A 17879-nucleotide genomic window follows, 5' to 3' on the forward strand; every position below is an offset into this window, starting at 1 on the left:
TCTCTCTTGGGAAGGTCTGAGTCAGGGTCGAGAGGGGCATTGTCTCTTTCATGGCTGCTTTCTTTGTCTTCCAGGGTCTTTAGGGGGAAAGAAAGGGTAGGGGTGCCTTGTGTCCACCTGGTCACCATCTCTTCCTCTCGGCCTAGGCATTCTCCTTCTGCCTCTCCCACAAAACTAGGTTGCAAATTTAATTCCAAGTTTTTTTTTCATGGCCAAAGGAAAGAATAGGGTCACAGTTTGTTGAAGTATTCATATTTCAGTACAACTCTGTAGCCCTATCTATATGGTAGCCTTCCTGGTAGAACTTTACATTTGGAATCTTATATCCTTAATGTCTGCAATGTCCTCATTGCCATTTCTAAGTGTGACCTGACTCTAACAATTTAGTTTGTGAAAATAATTTTAAGAGGAGACCAAGCAACATCCTCTAAGCACTGGGTTCTCAAGTGTTCTAGTGTAACGTGATGGACTGAAGGACTTGAAACATAGATGAACAGAATCCAGCTTCCACTGAACACTTTCATTTGTGTCAAGGGTAGATGGTCCCCAATAGCATCCTCAGGCAGAACCTTTGTGTTTAGGTGTCCCACTACCATTCACTGGAATCTAATTGATGATATAGTTCCAATGAAAGACATAACCTTTGCCCTTAGAGCTCAGAGCAGAGCAGTTTTGGAGCCTCAAATAAGCAGAATGAAACACATTTGTCACCTGTGTCTTCTTTGATGTGGCTTTCAGGCAGTGCTATTATCAGCTGATGCCATCTGGTTGCTGCCTATTTTTTTCTAGTTATTTTTTACAATGAGGTGCTGAGCTCACTTGTTTCTGTCTTTCTGAAAGGGGATGTACACTGTAAATAAGTAAATGCCATGTACTTGAAAAAGGAACACATTTTTAAAAATATGTATGTTGTTATTTGCTTCTAAACTCTAAATTTGGTGGTTTGAGACAAGTGTCTAAATGCGGTAGTCCATTATAGTCACCTCCCAAAATAGGTTTTTAGGGCTTAGGTACTATCACCCATTTTAGATATAATTTCTTGTATCCTATCCACTCTGGTACCTCAGATATCTAACAAGGAAAGTCCTTGCTGGCTAATAGAATCTTAGGAATTGCAAAAAAAAGATTTACTTGTCTGACCACTTCATTTTGCCTGCTTACAGAGGTTAGTAAAGATTTATTTTTATATGTTATATATGTGTGTATATGTGATGTACATGTATATGGAATATATACACACATATATGTGTATGTGAGATACATGTATATGGAATACATACACACATATGTCACACATATACATATGTGTATTACATATATGTATGATCTATTACCTTTTGTTTAGAGTTTTTTCTTTAAATGTCAGAAAACACAGAGAAGAACTCTGTCATATATTTACCAATCAGCATTATCAGGATGATATCATGTAATCATGTGACACTCTAGTAGAAACTTATTTTGTTTTTAATTTGTAGTGGTGGTGTTGGTGGTATAAATACTTAGCAATGGGATCGCTATGTCAGAGGGTAAGTGTTTATTTACCTTTTTAGTAAAATATCAACTCGGTTGCAAAGTAGCTGTAGCATTTTACAGTCCCACCAGTAATGTGTGGGAGTTCTAATTGGGTTAAATTCTCCTCAGCATGTGGCATTGTCAGTCTTTTTAATTACAGCCATACCAGTGGTTTTAATTTATAGTTTTCTTGTGACTAAATATGTCAACTGCCTTTTCATGTGTTTATTTAGCACACCTATGTTATCTTTTCCAAAGCATTTATTTAAAACATTTTTTCTTTATTGATGATGTTTTTGATTTATCTCTTTTACTTCAAAGTTGTAGGTGATCATATTCTGGATAAAAATTCTTTACCAGGTATATGTATCATAAATAATTTTTCCAGTCTGTAACTTGACATTTTAATACTTTTTGCCTGTACTCATTCTTAAAGCAATGTTTTCTTTTATAAAACTTTCACTTTTGCCTATGATTCATTTTGAATGATGATTAACCATTGTATGTATCCTCTTTCTCTATTTCTCTCTCTCTCTCTCTCTCTCTCTGCTGTCATCTGAAAATCTAGTGATCAAAAACCCATTTATTGGGATTTTTTTTTAAAAAAACAACACTAAATTGCTTCAGTGTTTTCATAGAAAATCAATCCATTGTTTTAGTCTGGTCTATTTTGGAATTCTGTATTCTGTTACACTGACCTGTTTGACTATTTCTTATAACAATGTAATGTCACTTTTTTTTTTTTTTTTTGGCCAGTCCTGGGCCTTGGACTCAGGGCCTGAGCACTGTCCCTGGCTTCCTTTTTGCTCAAGGCTAGCACTCTGCCACTTGAGCCACAGCGCCACTTCTGGCCGTTTTCTGTATATGTGGTACTGGGGAATCGAACCCAGGGCCTCATGTATACGAGGCAAGCTCTCTTGCCACTAGGCCATATCCCCAGCCCCACTCTTTCTTGATTATTGTAATTTGTAATAAGTTGAGGCTAGATGGCCTAAATGCTTTAGTTTTCATCTTATTGAATATTGTTTTGGTTCTTAAAGACCATTTGTTAAGTAAAATTTTGAATCGGCTTGTAAAGTTTTATAAGTCAATCTCTTATAAAACTTGATTATAGTTAGGATTATTTTGAACCTATAAATTAATTAGGGAGAACTGACATCTTGACAATTTTAGCTTTCCCAATCTATTATCATGGTGTATCCTTTTATGTAGTTAGATATTTTTTCAATATTTTATCAGTATTTGTCTTGGTTTTCATTGTTACTGTCAGTGTAAAGTTGGCAGCTTTGGTGCTGCTCCAAATCAAATCATTTCAATTTATCCATTTGCTGCAAATGTGTATCAATGAAACTTAGTATTTTTTAAGTCATACTGACTTTTTTCCTTATAATCTTGCAAAATTCTCTTATAGTATTGTTTCTTAGGTTTTTCTATAAGAATAGTAATTATAATTTAAGAAATACTATACTAAGTCCAATTTCCTAGACTTTACTATAAGAGTCATTTCATCTGAAATCAGTGGCAGTTTTACCAAATCCTTTTTAATGTTTATAGCCTTGACTTCTTTTACTCACTGTATTTGCATAATGATACATTTTTATTATATTTCTTGCAGTCTTAAAAAAATCTGTTTCATTGCTCAGCCCTGCTTTCACTTCCTCTTCATACCTCCATGTTACCTTTTCCTTGTTCTGATGCTGTCCCTAAAATTCCTCCTTCTAAAGATGTTCACATCTTCCGCAAGTTAGTCATATTCTCATTTGTAATCAATTAGCATTTTAAATATTCTTGTTGAGGAAGCTTAGTGAGGTGCCCTTTCATCTATGACTAATAGAGAAAACTAAAATATACATTTTTGGGGAGAGGCCTGTATTTCACAGCCAGGAAATAAAATTCTAAGTGGGTAGCAATTTTTAAAGCAAGAAATTTAGTGCAAAATTACCTGAATAAGTACCTCACAAAAAATCCAGAAGTGACTATTTATTACTCAGAAGTGGCAGGCTATTTCTAAGGGCACCTTGACATTGCCTAATTGTGGTGATTTAAACGTCCTATAAATTACAAGTCATTGAGATAACAGTTTTATTTGCTTCATTTAAAAGAATAAATTGATATAAAATTTTTATTCAATGCAGCAGTTGCGCTCTCACATTAAGCAATTATGAAAAAAGACCTCTCAATTCCCAGTAAAAAATTACAAAACTGATCATTACATACAACCTGTAAGCATTATTTTACCTTAAAATTGATCTAATTAATTCATGCATGAGGTGATATTTTCTTTGAATGTGTTCAAATTTTATAAAGAAGCAAGACTATCAAAGTGATAAACTAAATTTTTGACCAATATATAGTTCATCAAATACAAAAGTCTTTATGAGAAGAAAATACTAATAAATTACTGAAACTTTGTCATGAATTTTTCCATGTATCCATGACAGTTGTCATTTTATTTATTTTTTCGTTTTTTTTTTTATTAATTGGACATAAATTTTTTTACAAGGTGTTGTGCAAAGAGGGTGCAGTTACGTAGTAGGGCAGTGTGTACATTTCTTGTGATATCTTACGACCTGTTTTTCTATCCCTTGTCTAGGTCAGGTTGACATATATGCAATATACAATGTATCAAGAACATATATAGTATTCACAGACTTGGTCTCTACTGTCTCTCTGTCTCCCTTTGTTAACAGTCATATATCAGGGAGATCATGCCCCTTTGTTTTCTGTGTTCTAGGCTTGTCTCACTCAACATTATTTGTTCAAGTTCTGACCATTTCCCTGCGAATAACAGTATTTCACCATTCCTAATCGCTATGTAGTATTCCATTGTGTATAAGTACCATATTTTTTGGATCCATTCGTCTGTGGAGGGGCATCTGGGTTGTTTCCATATTTTGGCTATTGTGAATTGTGCCGTGATAAACATGGAAGTACAAATGCCTTTTTGATATCTTGGATTTTGCTGTTTAGGATAGATGCCTAGGAGTGGTATGGCTGGGTCATAGGGTAGGTCTATATTGAGCTTTTTGAGAAACCTCCATACTGTTCTCCAAAGTGGTTGTACTAATTTGCACTCCCACCAACAATGGAGAAGGGTTCCTCTTTCCCTACAGCCCCTCCAGCATTTGTTGTTTCCTGAGTTCAGAGTATAGGCCATTCTAACTGGAGTGAGGTGGTATCTCAGGGTTGTTTTTATTTGCATTTCTTTTACTAGCAAGGATGTTGAGCATTTCCTCATATGTTTCTTTGCCATTTTTATATCTTCTCTTGTGAAGTCTCTCTTTAGCTCTTTTGCCCATTTCCTAATAGGTTTATTGGGCTTGGAGGGGCTTAGTTTTTTGAGTTCTCTGTAGATGACCGATATCAGGCCTTTGTCTGTTGCTGTGCTGGTAAATATCCTTTCCCATATCGTTGGCTGTCTTTCTATTTTGGTGGCTATGTCCTTAGCTGTGCAGAAACTTTTTTTTTTTTTTTGGCCAGTCCTGGGCCTTGGACTCAGGGCCTGAACACTGTCCCTGGCTTCTTCCCGCTCAAGGCTAGCACTCTGCCACTTGAGCCACAGCGCCGCTTCTGGCCATTTTCTGTATATGTGGTGCTGGGGAGTCGAACCTAGGGCCTCATGTATCCGAGGCAGGCACTGTTGCCACTAGGCTATATCCCCAGCCCCAGAAACTTTTTAATTTGTAGTAGTCCCATTTGTCGAGTCTTTCCCCTATTTGTTGTGCCCCTGGGACTCTATTCAGGAAGTTCCTTCCTGTGCCTATAAGTTCTAGTGTCTTTCCTACTCTGTCCTTCAGTAGTTTCAAGGATTCAGGTCTGATGTTGAGGTCCTTGATCCATTTTGAGTTGATCTTGGTGCATGGTGATAGGCTTGGGTCTACTTTGAGTTTTCTGCATATGGCTGCCCAGTTCTCCCAGCACCAGTAGTTGAAGAGGCTATGTTTATTCCATTGTATGTCTTTAGCTCCTTTGTCGAATATCAGTTGGCTGTAAGAGTGCGGTTTTATTTCTGGGTCTTCAGTTCTAATCCATTGGTCTTCCGATCTGTTTTTATACCAATACCAGGCTGTTTTTGTTATGATGGCCTTGTAGTAGAGCTTGAAGTCTGGTATTGTGATACCTCCTGCACTGCTTTTTTTTTTTTTTGCCTAGAATTGCTTTGGCTATTCTAGGTTTTTTGCTGTTCCATATGAATTTATGGATTGGTTTCTCTATTTCAGTGAAGAATGTGGCTGGGATTTTGATAGGTATTGCATTGAATTTGTATAACAATTTGGGCAATATGGCCATTTTCACTATATTGATTCTGCCTACCCATGAGCATGGGAGGTCTTTCCATCTCCTTGTGTCTTCTTTGATTTCCCTTATTAGATTTTTGTAGTTTTCATTGAATAGGTCTGTCACGTCCTTGGTTAAGTTGATCCCTAGGTACTTTATTCTTTTTTTTGGCTACTGTAAATGGAATTGTTTCCATAATTTCCTTTTCTGTTTGTCTATTGCTGGTGTACAGAAAAGCTGCTGACTTTTGTGGGTTGATTTTGTATCCTGCTACTTTGCCAAATTGGTTTATTAGGTGTAGGAGTTTGGGTACTGAGTTTTTTGGGTCCATCAGATATAAGATCATGTCGTCTGTGAATAGGGATAACTTGATTTCTTCCTTGCCGATGGGGATCCCTTTGATGTCCTCCTCTTGCCTTATTCTATGGCTAGGGATTCCAGCACTATGTTGAACAGAAGTGGGGAGAGTGGGCATCCTTGTCTTGTTCCTGAGTTTAGGGGGAATGATTTAAGTTTCTCTCCATTTAATATGATATTAGCAGTTGGTCTGTTGTATATGGCTTTTATTGTTTTGAGGAATGTTCCATCTATTCCTGTTCTCTCCAAAGCTTTTAATAGGTATGGATGTTGTATTTTGTCAAAGGCTTTTTGGGCATCGACTGAGATAACAATGTGATTCTTGATTTTAGTTCTGTTTATGTGGTGAATTACGTTGATTGATTTACGGTTGTTGAACCATCCTTGTGACTGAGGGATGAAGCCTACTTGGTCATGATGTATGATATTCTTGATCAGTTTCTGGATCCTATTAGCTAATATTTTATTGAGGAGCTTTGCATCTGTGTTCATTAGTGATATTGGTCTGTAGTTCTCTTTTTTTGTTGGATCTTTGCCTGGGTTGGGAACGAGTATGATATTAGCTTCGTAGAATGAGTTTGGGATTTCTCCCTCCGTTTCTATTTCGCGGAAGAGTTTGAGGAGTATTGGAATTAGCTCCTCACTAAAGGTTTTGTAGAATTCGTTGGTGAATCCATCTGGGCCTGGGCTTTTCTTAGTAGGGAGGTTCTTGATTACCTCCTGTATCTCACCGTAAGTTATTGGTTTATTTAGTTGATTTATTTCTTCTTGGTTCAGTTTGGGCAGTTTGTACTTCTCTAAGAATCGATCCATTTCTGTAAAATTATTGTTTTTTGCTGAGTAGAGGTTTTGGAAATAGCTCCTTATGATTGTTTGAATATCGTGTGTACTTGTTGTAATTTTTCCTGTGGAGTCCCTGATTTTACGAATATGAGTCTCTTCTCTTCTTTTTTTTTGTAAGTCTTGCAAGGGGTCTGTCAATTTTGTTTATTTTTTCAAAGAACCAGCTTTTAGTCTTATTTATTTGTTGAATGGTCTTTCTATTTTCAATCAGATTTATCTCTTCTTTAATCTTTGTGATCTCTCCCCTCCTAGTTGTTTTAGATTCTGTCATTTCTTGTTTCTCCAGTTGTTTTAGTTTCATCGTGAGGGTATTCACCTGCTCTGCTTCCATTCTTTTAATGTGGGTGCTGAGTGCAATGATCTTGCCCCTCAGTACTGCCTTAGCTGTGTCCCATAGGTTTCTTTGTGATGTGTTTTCTTTGTCATTGTGGCTTATGAATTCGTTGATTTCATCTTTAATTTGATCTGTGGCCCAAGTGTTGGATAGCAGCGTGGGGTTTAGCCTCCAGGAGTGTGTATAGCTCTGTGGTATCCTTTGTTGTTGAGGGTTACCTTTAATCCACTGTGATCAGATATAATACATGGGATGACGTCAATACTTTTGTATTTGCTGAGGTTCTTTGTGTGGGCTATGGCGTGGTCTATTTTGGAATATGATCCATGGGCTGCTGAAAAGAAGGTGTATTGGGTCTCTGTAGGATGAAAGGTTCTATATAGGTCTGTTAGATCCATTTGGGAAATGGTGTTATTTAGGTCCTCAGTTCCCTTACTAATCCTCTGGGTGTTGGATCTGTCTCTTGGAGAGAGAGGAGTATTAAAGTCACCCACTATGATTGTGTTTGCGTCTATCTTGCTCTGTAATTCTTTGAGAATTTGCTTGACATATGTCGGGCCTCTTTTGTTTGGTGAGTATATATTTATCACCGTGATTTCTTGATTCTGGATTTTTCCTTGTATTAATATGTAGTGTCCTTCTTTGTCTTTTTGAGTGGATTTTAAAGAGAAGCCCAGCTTGTCTGAGATCAGAATGGCTACACCTGCCATTTTGGCGGGTGCATTTGCTTGGTAGATCTTGCTCCATCCTTTCACTCGAAGCCTGTTTTTGTCCCTTGCTGTAAGGTGGGTCTCTTGTAGACAGCAGATGTCAACTTTTTGTTTGCGAATCCATTCTGCCAGTCTGCTCCTCTTTATCGGGGAGTTTAAACCATTTATATTTAAAGAGATCAAGGATAAGGGTGTTTTTTCTCCTTCCATTTTCTTGGTGGGCTGTTTTATCCTTTTATCCTCTTTTTTTTTTTTTCTTGTCTTTAGTGAGCTACTGTTTCTGCTGCACTTTGGCTATTGAAGTTTCTTTCTGATTCTGTCTGTGTGTCTTTTATGATCTCTGTTGGGTGGGGTTCCCCTCTTAATATTCGCTGTAGGGCTGGTTTTTTATTCACATACTCCTTTAGCTCCTCATTGGTGTGGAAAGATCTGGTTCTCCCTTCGAATGTGAACTCCAATTTCACTGGATATTTGATCCGAGGTTGTAAATTGTTATTCTGGAGTACTTGGATGGTGTTCTTCCACTCACTTCGAGCTTGGTAAGTTTGTGTGGATAAGTCGGATGTTATTCGAATCCTCTTCCCATTGAAAAAAGTTTCCTTCTTCGCTTTGGCTGAATTCAGAATTTGCTCTTTAATCTTGAGGTCTGTAGTCTTGAATATTATGTGCCTTGGGGTGGCTTTCCTGGGGTCTGGCCTGCCAGGTGTCCTATAGGCTTCGGTTACCTGGATAGGGTCCCCTGTGAGATTGGGGAAGTTTTCTGCATTAACTTTATTGAGAACATGATTAAGCCCTCTGCTCTGGTATTCGGCTCCTTCTTCTATTCCAATTATGCGCAGATTATATCTCTTGTCTTTGTCCATTAGTTCCTGGATTAGTCTTCCCTGAAGCTTCACCTTTCCTTGGAGTGTGGTCATTTTCTGGTTGTTGTCAGCTGCTTCATCATCCAGGCGAGAGATTCTGGATTCTATATGGTCCACTCTTTGTGTTATGGTTTCAATTGTGGAGTTTATGGATGTCAGAGAGCTATTTATGGTTGTCATATCAGCTCTGATCGTGGAGATTTCTTCCTTTAAAGAGTTGTATTTTAAATCTATTTTTTCATGCATTTCAATTCTCAGGATGTGGAGATTTTCTTTAAAGGCAGCTTGCATTGTATCCATTTTTGCTTCCATTTCTTTAAAGCAGGCTTGCATTGTATCCAGTTTTGCTTCCATTTCTTTCTTGGCTTCCTGGGTGTCCTTCCAGATTTCCGCTCTAAACTCCTGGAATTGTTTTCAGATTTCATTTCTGACGCTTTCGATCATTCCTGTTAACATGGCCTCATTTGCTTTTTTAGTCTCCATCTCCTCTTCAGTCGTGCTGCTTTTTGGAGCTGGCGAGTTGGCTTGCCCTTTGATGAACTGAGTTATGTTTCTTTGTGATTTGCGCATCTGGAGATCTGGATGGCTTCTCAGGTTTGGTTTGTAGCTCTTCCCTCCCTCCTGTGTAGACATGTCTACAGCAGCAGGTGCTGCCGCTGTGGCCCTGCCCACCAGTGCAGGGTACACGCCTACCAGAGCGGGCGCTGTCGCCGGGGGCCCCGCCCTCCTGTGCGCTGTGCGTCCACTGCAACAGGCACTTCGGCGGGATATGCCTCCCAGAGCAAGTCCCGGGTTGTTGGGTTGTGCTTGCGCCCTGCCGCGAGTCCGTTGGGGGGAGGCGGTATGTGTGGGGCCCAGTGGGATCAACTGTCCGGGTGTGGCTTGGCACCTTCAGACCTCACCTCCGCTATGAGTGGGGGACGTGATCAGGCTCAGGTGACCCTGCTGGGCTGGTATTGCCCACCAGCGGCCTGTGGTTTTAGTTGTAAGAGTCTGCGAGGTCCAGGCGCCTCGGGTGGGGTTTGCACAACCGGCTGTCTCCTGGCCCCTGTTGGGAAGGGGCGGGGCCAGTTCTGCCAGTTCAGGAACCTGTGGGGTGTTGGTGCTGCTGCGCCCTTCCCCTGCTAACCTGACTTCCCAGCGCCTGATGGGAGCTTCCCCGCCTGATTTGGGGATTCTTTGTTCCCTCAGGGGTAGGGGAGGGGGAGGGTGGGAGATCTAGCTTCTTTGTCGGGCTTGGGTCTCAGATAGCTGGTCTCCCGTTGGGGGAGGGGATAATGGGGCACTCACTTTTGCTGCTTTGTGTGTGTGTCCCACACAGCCGTTGGCCCTCCAGGGGTTGGCTAAGTGTCGTGGTAGCTTCCCTGGTTCCCGATTTCTGCCGTGCTGGGTTCCCTTGTCCGAACCCAGTGTGGACCCGAACTTCTCGTAGCTGCCGGTGTGTGTCTTGGTCCGCACCCTGCCTTGTGACCGTGGGGTCTCCCACTATATGAATTCTGTGCTCCTGGCAGCCTGTCTGCCGATCGCTGGGTTCCCCTTTCCCAGCCTGACCCTGTTTGGGCCAGGGTCCGCTGGTGGGGGGAGGGTGCCCTGGTGAATCTCCGGCTCCGTGTAGGTTTTCGGTTCTTCTTTTTTGCTCCTTTTTGTTTTCCTGCGTTTCTCCACTGCTTCTGGCTGCTGGTTTTGCTGGGTTCTTGATGGGGTGTTGGGTGTTGGAGTTCCCAGCTCACTATTCCGTTGGAGCGAGTTGGGGTGCCTCCCTATTCTATCGGCACCATCTTTCCTCCCCGCCGACAGTTGTCATTTTAAATAAAATTTTTAATATAAATATCAAAACTCAATCTTTTTTTAAAATTTAATTTTATTGTGAAGGTGATGCACAGAGAGGTTACATTACCTAAGTAATTTTATGAGTATATTCCTTGTAGAATAGTGTTCCCCACCTCCATCGTTTTCTCCCACTTTCCCTCCCTGCTGACTCACCTCCCCCACAAGCTGTAAGGTTCATTTCCAACCTATTGTCTTATGTTCCATTGGTTCATCCTTTGTCCTTTGTCTCACCATCCTTTGATTTCCCTTCCTTTCCCCAAATCAGATAAATGTATGTACACAAGACATAGGGTCTTTAAATCCAATTAATGACAGCAAAAACTTTGTGACAAGAGAAAATCCATTCTTCCTCTTAATATGTAGCATTGATTGTTCAATTTTGAATTAGTTCAGTAGTCCTAAGCGTGTGTGGGTCTGTAGCACCTGGGTATATATCACACCACCTGCAGGACAAAGGTTTTCATTGCTGATGTTACATTAGACTCATCTGTGAGGCTCCCAGGCAACTTAATGTCCAGGTCACACCTGCTTGCCTATGAGATTTCATGCGATCTGCTGTCTGTCTCCCTTCCGTTCTCCCTCTCCTTCTCCTTCCCCTTCCCTCTCTCATTTCCACTCTCTCCTTTCCTGCACTGTCCTTCTATCACTCCCTCCTTCTTTCCTTCCCTCCCTTCTCAACTTCTGCTCTTTTCCTTCTCTATCTTTATGGGCCCATTTAAGCTTGAGTCAGCCACGAGTGAATAGACACATCTTTCTATTTTACTTCAGTCTAAAACACTTTGTGTATATTTGTGTTTTTGCAGAACTGCATTCTTCTGTGCTTATGAAGATTTGCTTTTCTTCTTGAATACTTAATGGAAGTGCTAATTTAAGTAAAGAAAATAAAAGCATAATAAAATGGGGGAACAGATCGCGTTCACAATTAGGCCAGAAACATTATTCTAGCTTTGTATAGCTAGGACTATATTAATTCCTTCTTGAAAAATGGCTGGTAGATAACAGTCATCCTAAAAGATAATTAGTATAGGTATTATTTGCATCTTGCTTTGTGGAATAGCAGTTGTTTTAACCACAATTAATATATAAGTTCTATTCTGTTGCAAGAAGAAACATTTTTTCCCCCGGCTCTTCTTGTTCTTCAAATTAAGTTCCTCAAGTCTTGCTGTGGGAAGGTGTTAGCTCAGGGTTAGATAAAGGGGCAATTTTAGAAGTGCTGTTGATATCCAGACCATTAAACCTTCTTACCTTTGGGGTCAGACTCTATGGGTACTCCCTAGTAAAGAGTCCCAAGACAGTTCTATACTCCATAGCACACAACATGGTAGGGTCATGTCATGGCAGTGTCTTATCAGGCCTTACACCATAGGGGATTCAGTGTTCATTACTGAGCTTGAAAGTCTGCCTAGATTAGGTGGGGCACTTCATGTTTATTTAAGTCTTGTTCATTGCTGCTTTTGTTTGTTTGTTTTGTTTTATCGGAGCAAGATTTGGGGGGAAATGCAGAGACCTCTGTGTGGCTTGAAGGTCACAGTCAAAGCTTTGCTCCCACTGGAGGATTGCTGGCTCCCGCAGGTATGTGTGAGTACAGGTCTCCATTCCTGCTTGGCACCCAGCAGCACTACCAGAAACAGCTGTAAACCATCAATTTCCTAATCATTCCCAAGAAACTAATGCCTTTCCCTAAAAAGCTTGATTTACATGATGGGGCTGCAAATTAAAAGTATTTTGTTCTGGCTTGTTGAGATCATTTTTGAAAGACAATGTTTGAAACAAAACTTATTAAATGGTGTGTGGTCTACTTATTCCCAGATATTAATCTTTGCCTACAGAACTGTGAGGCTCTTTCCATCATGAAAAAAATAAATCCCATTCTTGTGAATTTAGTGCATTGATGTGGAGTCAACCTTATAGGGCTATTATTGCCTTTTCTTTTTGAGGAAATAGAATAAAAAAAAAAGAAAAGGCATTGGCAGCTCATTGTGTGGCCCCATTCATAGCAAGGGAGACAATTTGTCTTTTCTTATTCTTTAAAAATATACAAAGCTCTACTAAAATAGCACTTCATATTACAGGTTGCAGTTATTAACTCGGGAGGTAATGGTGTTTCTACTTACTCATGATAAAAGCTTCCTATGATAACTCCACCTACTGTATAATGTCTTGGCAAAATGTATCAAATTTTCTTTGTTATGTGGTTTGTGAATGGCAACTTTCCCCTCATGCTTTCTAATTTTTTGGCAAAGATAACTCCATGAGTTCTAAGAATGCAAGCTCTATTCTCCTTACAAATAGTGAGCAAGGCAGAAAAACAGATACTATTTTTAGGTTGCATTTTAATCTCCTGTTTTATTATATGCCACACATACATTATTCAGAAAACTTTCCTAGAACATGAACATGAATAAATACTATAATTCTTTACCACCAACCTAATATTTCCAGAAAAATGTATGATGAAAAAAAAAGAAGTTTGGCAGAGAGCTCTTTTGCATTCATTCTCAATCTTCTTGGCTCCTTGCTCCCAAATTCTACAAGCATAAACAATGTTTAAACCTTGTATCCCATTGACATGGGACGATGCAAATGACTGAGTCGGGGAGGGGGCTCATATTTTTGGAGATTCCCCAAAGCTTCAAGGACTGAAAAAGGAGAGTAAATGCAGAGGAGATGAAATTAGTCTTTACCATAGGAATTGATTTGAATTATAAAGCTGGGACACAGGAATTTGTTCTTAATGAATATTTAATGCCGGTGACTTAAAATTCATGTAAAATGTCAAATCCTTTCCTTTAGTGATCTCAGTTCCTGTGGAAGATGAGCTCTCCCATGTCATGACATATTCTTGCTTTCTTCTCCATAACTGTAGCCTTTAGACACTAGCTACTCAGGGAATATGTATTGATTGGGAGGTCCTGGGAATATGGGAAATTATTTTCCACCAAGTTTCTTCTATTTCTGACCAGACGAAGAATGGAGAGGTTATTAGATTTCTATAGCAATTTGATTGTTTTAAGTAGTGAAAAGAAGCTTTTTATTTTTCAAGTTTCAAAGTGTTCAGATTTATGTTACAAATTAGAATAGACCTAGATAAATATTGTTGTGCTATAGTTTTAAAAGTATGATACAGTTCTGAATTCCTGTAGAGTAGAATAGTAGAGCTCCCCAATAGGAGTCAGAATAAAATCCATTTTTACTTTTAAAATGAAAGGCATATTTCACTTTGCTTATTGTATAGAGTAAAAGGAGAAGACACTGAGGAAATGATGAAGTCTTGTGTTCTGGCTGAGGGTACTGTTTAGAATGCTGATTGTCCTTCACACTTTATGTCTATGAAACAATATGAGTTTTATAAAATTACTAAGTTTATGAGAGGATTAAGCAGGTTTTACTTTTATAGACATAACATGTTCAAATGTATTTGCATCAAATGGTAGATATAATTTCTCTTTGTAATTGAAATTTAAATCCAGGCATAAATATAGTGCTTAGAAAACTATTTTATGAGCCTTTCTTTTATACAGATTTTGCATGGAAAGAAGGGTTACACAGCTGGAGATTGTTTAGAGACAATTAAGACTTATTGGCTTTTCAGCTGGTGATAAAAGCAGGGCTTTGAGACTAGTGGAATGTTAAAATTGTTACCCAGGTGAATTTCTTCCACAACACAAGCTCTTCTATGATTTCTTTTTCTTTCTTTCTCAAAAAGATATTTAGAAGCAGAAATTTAAGGGATGATCTATGGAGTTTAATCTCATGATGAAGACAAAGTATATGTTTGTCTCTAGCATGATTTATAGGAGGTGAACCTGAGACCCTAGGCTTTTTCCCCAAGATTATTAGCCATTTCTTTTCTTGAGAAAACCTTTTGGGCATGGTGTTAGTTTCTAACACTTGGCCTCCTATCCCTAACTCTTCGGAGATGGGATCCTACTCTGTCTATATTTTTAGCATGTACCTCCTTCCATTCTCTTCCCCAGACTAGGAAAAGAGCTACATGAACCAACCAACCTAATAATAACTAATAAATCATTTTGGTGTTCAAAATGTTGCCAATAGGGGCAATGGCTTGATGGGTGACTCTTGCTACTATGTTTTCAAAATCTATGGGTAAAACATTTTCATTGAAGAAATCGTTCTAGTGGTTCATAAATAGGGCCACATATCTTTTTTGTTGTTGTTGTTGGTCATGGGACTTGAACTCTGGGCCTGGGCACTGTCCCTGAGCTCTTCAGCTCAAGGCAGTGTTCTACCAGTTGAGCCACAGCACCACTTCCAGATCACATGTATTATGAAAGGATTTGTATTTGTCTACGTTTTCAGAAAAACTCCAAAGGATATAATCTTTCTCAAGTAAGCACATTAAAATGGCAATTGGCTTGATCTACCTTTTAGTCAAACTATGAGTGGGCACAAGGCTAAAGTGTGAATTTAAAAATCAGTGTTTTTAGTTCTTTCATTAATGTAATTAGCAGGAAATTTGACTTGACTTACTCTCATTAATGTGAACGTGGGTATTTTTCAGCTAAGAATAAATCTATGTTACTGAAGTTTAACTTTTGGCTTGAGATTTTTACCCTTATTTCACTTAAATCCCTCTGCATTTTAATGTGACAGGATTTATTTCTTGATACGTAGTTTAGGCAGGCTGAATTCAAAATTCATTTAATTTGTGCTATTGTGCTAGCACTATGTGTCTATTAACTTTGGGGGAAGGATATTGAATTTGTCTTTGATTTCCTGTTACACACTGGAACAAGAGACGGTGTCACAGAGGCTTCCATCTCTGTTCTTCGCTTCTGCATGACATGGTTTTGTTCCCTTTGACAGACATTCAGTGGTAAAAAAAAAATAAAAGTAGGCGTAATTATTAATTTGCCACTTGACATTGTGAACATTTCAATGCTAAACCAGCAGGTAAAAATGTCACAATGCATTCCCATTGTATCTATCCATTGAGCTTCAAAGAGTTCCTAGGAACCATTCTTGAAATAGATACAAGACAATGGTGGCATACAGATATTAAGATTAACTTTGTTAACAATGCTTGACCTTTCTATAATATGCTCATTTTTTGTCAGTCTTTCTTACTTGATGATAGTTTAAAAATAATTCACATTCATCATCTCATCTTGCTTGTGTTAATGGGAAATAATTTATTTTAGCAGCAGATGCATATTGGTTCCTTACATATTGAGCAAATGCTATTCCTCAGGCTACAATAACTGCCAAGCTCTGGTTGGTACAGGGAAATCCCACCTGCAGTGATATCGAAGGTGAGGAGCAGTGGCTTTTTATGAATGCATTACTGATTAATTGGTCTCCGAGAGTCACATCTTGGTCATATCATCATGAATATTATTGCAGTGATGAAGAGCTTATGAAAGGGAAGTTGGCTTTCTGATTCTAATGACTCTTACAGATCAGGCTAACAGAAATGCAACACTTGCCTGTTTTTTTAAAAAAATTATTACAGTCCCATAACAATTAGTCACAGGAGAAAATAATTTAAATGTATCTTACTATATATTACAGTCAATATCTTCAAGGTATTATTCCAGCCTGCAATGCTAGCCACTTTTCCAGTGCTTATGGCCAATGGGTGGCTGGTGGTTAATATATTTTCCAACTCCAGAGGATCTGCATCCTCAAGCTATTTGATGATCCCACTATGCAAAATCTAGTCTCTAACACACATTTTGTCCATGGAGGAGAGATTAGAATATAACTTAGGCATTATAAATATGATGGTTTATCTGTCAGTTACATCTCATTAATTTTTCTTATGTTATGTCCTTTGTGATACAGATGGAAAGAAAACTATTTATTTGAATCACATTAATAAGCAAAAGGAATCCTGGGACAAGGGTTCAACAACTCTGGTTTGTGAGGATTGTTGATTACTAACAGGGATCCCTTAAGTTAATTCCAAGTAAGAGGAATAAAAAAAAGCTCCAACTCCAATAGTACCATGTGCAAGGAGTCACACTGGAGCACTTCAAAAATAATGTTAAAGAGTTAATTAATAAAAAATGCCTTTTTATTTCCCAGCAAGGGGCCACACATAACCTAGAATGTCCAAAATATCATAAAACAATCTGGATAATTTGATTCATTTAGTGAAATTGATCCTAAGGAGAAAAGAAGAAATGTCCCTGTGGCCGTTAAGACAGTTGAAAGAAAGTGGTTTTTCTAAGTTTTTTTTAAGGACTGGTCAAATTAAGAGTCAAGGTTCAGTTCTCAGTGAAATGAAATTGAAATTATGGTTCTTGAAGTGTTCATGAAAAAAATACCAGTTGGAAGGATGAGTGTGGATGATAGACATACACCTAAGATGATAAAGCTTTGTACTTTATTTTGTCCATCTATAATCTGCAAAATGAAGGAAATTAACAAATTAGTAGAAATCTATTGATTACACAGTCTTTAGTACACTACTGGGTATACAAAACTGACACTGCACACAGTCACTTGCTAGTTTATTGGAGAGCTAAAATACTATCTGGAAATTAAGAAAGAATACAAATTCAACAAAAAACAAGAGCTGAATGTAACTACTAGCTAACTAGAGATCAGGTAACACTTCCAACTATGTTCAAAATAAAAAGAAACCTAGGAGTGAGAGTATAGTTTGGAGAATCAACAAGAAAAAGAGAGTAGCTCAATTATTAAGAAGGTATATAGTTGGCTTTCTTTTACATGTTTTCTTTTTTTTGGTAAAATACAGCATAAAAGTTAACTTCTTCACCATTTTTAATTGTACAATTAACTGATATCAAATGCATCCATAATATAGTATCCAATGTACCACCTATCTCCATTTTATAAAATTGAAGCTTTATACCCATTAAGTAATAACTCTTCTTTCTCCAGCCCCTCACAATTAGGCAGTCTGGAATCTTATAGTATTGATGAATTTTGAAGATAATAAGCTCATTACAAAAAAAATAAATAAATAAGATTCCAGTTGACTCATATGTCTCAGAGAAGGGGAGGGATATGACAGAAGCCATGGCTGACTTGTATGTTTTCCTAAGCTTTCATAATAAAGATGATTCTGAAGTGCCACCAAAATGCACGTGAATGAACCCAGGGACCCCACTGAGGTGAATGTTCAATTTGTCATGTTTCAGTGATTTGTCCCCAGGAAAATAT

Source organism: Perognathus longimembris, chromosome 9, assembly GCF_023159225.1.
Source record: "Perognathus longimembris pacificus isolate PPM17 chromosome 9, ASM2315922v1, whole genome shotgun sequence".
Classification (NCBI taxonomy): domain Eukaryota; kingdom Metazoa; phylum Chordata; class Mammalia; order Rodentia; family Heteromyidae; genus Perognathus; species Perognathus longimembris.